Genomic DNA, 1,715 nt, shown 5'->3' with positions numbered 1-1,715 from the left:
AGACTTCAAGGAGAAATTGTTACGTTCACACAGAAGCCAAATGAAACTTTATATGAAGCTTGGACAAGATTTGGAAAGTTATTAAGAGGATGTCCGCAACATGGTTTAGACACTTGTCAAATAGTACAAATATTCTACCAAGGATGCGACATCACTACAAGGAAAGACATCGATATAGCAGCTGGTGATTCCATTATGAAGAAAACCGCAACTGATGCTTACAAAATTATTGATAACACTGCTTTCCACTCATATGAGTGGCACCAAGAAAAAGATATCGTTAGATCATCTAAAGCAGCTAGAGCCAATTCTAGCCATGACTTAGATTCCATTTCTGCAAAAATAGATGCTGTCGAGAGACGAATGGAAAAGATGACTAAAGATATCCACACAATACGAATTAGTTGTGAGCAGTGTGGAGGATCACATTTAACAAAAGATTGTCTCAGTATTGAACTAACAATGGAACAAAGAGATAATGTTTCATACATAAACCAAAGGCCTGGAAATAATTATCAGAATAATTATCAACCGCCAAGACCCATCTACAATCAAAACCAGAATTATAACCGAAATGTTCCATACAACAACCAATAAGGTCCTAGTAATCAACAAGTATCCAACAATACTTACAATCAGCAAAGACCTATTTTTCAAAATAAACCACTACAAACCGATGATAAAAAGCCAAATTTAGAAGATATGATGTCAAAGCTAGTTGAATCTCAAACTCAGTTTTTCACATCTCAGAAACAAACCAATGAACAAAATGCTCAAGCATTTAGAAATCAACAAGCTTCTATTCAAAATCTGGAACAAGAAGTGAGCAACCTAGCAAGGTTGATAGGTGAAAGAAAATCGGGAAGTTTACCTAGTGATACAAATGCTAACCCCCGGAATGAAACAGCTAAAGCCATTACCACAAGAAGTGGTATTACACTTAAACCACCTGAAATGCCTGTAATTTCTGATGAAGCTATTCCTACTCCACAAGAACCACAACCTGAGCAAGATAAGGAAACAGAACCGGTAGTTGAAAAGGTTAATGAAGATAACACAGTTAAGGAAAAACCTTATGTTAAACCATACCAACCACCACTTCCTTACCCGAGTAAAATGAGAAAAGAAAGACTTGAAGCCGAGCAATCCAAATTCTTGGATATGTTTAAACAGATAAATGTTAATCTTCCTTTCATTGATATGATTTCAGGAATGCCTAGATATGCTAAATTCTTGAAAGATCTAATCACGAATAGAAAGAAAATGAAAGAACTCTCGGCTGTTACTATGAATGCTAATTGTTCTGCAGTACTGTTGAATAAGATACCAGAAAAATTATCAGATCCAGGAAGTTTCACAATTCCATGTTTTCTGGGTAGTCTTAGTTCAATAGAAGCATTGGCAGACTTAGGTGCTAGTATAAATCTAATGTCGTATTCACTATGCGCTAAACTAGACCTTTGAGAATTGAAACCAACACGAATAAGCATACAACTAGTCGATCGATCAGTAAAATATCCTAGAGGGATAATGGAGAACATGCTAGTTAAAGTTGGTACTTTAGTATTTCCAGTAGATTTTGTTATTCTGGACATGGAAGAAGATTCTCAAGTTCCTCTCATATTAGGAAGACCATTCTTAAACACGGATAAAGCAATGATAGACGTGTTCGGTAAGAAACTGACCCTAAGTATAGAGGACGAGAGTGTTACCTT

The 1,715-nt window shown here is 35.9% G+C and overlaps 1 non-coding gene across 1 annotated transcript; it reads right to left on the bottom strand.

Moving 5' to 3' along the window:
• Positions 1-107, bottom strand: LOC139850814 (small nucleolar RNA R71). Its single transcript, XR_011760192.1, has one exon. It is a non-coding gene; the product is annotated as a small nucleolar RNA R71 (small nucleolar RNA).
• Positions 108-1,715: the final 1,608 nt, after the last annotated feature.

This window comes from Rutidosis leptorrhynchoides, chromosome 5 (assembly GCF_046630445.1).
Source record: "Rutidosis leptorrhynchoides isolate AG116_Rl617_1_P2 chromosome 5, CSIRO_AGI_Rlap_v1, whole genome shotgun sequence".
NCBI lineage: Eukaryota > Viridiplantae > Streptophyta > Magnoliopsida > Asterales > Asteraceae > Rutidosis > Rutidosis leptorrhynchoides.
Note: the sequence above shows the minus strand (reverse complement) of the source record. Positions and strands in the feature narration are given on the sequence as shown.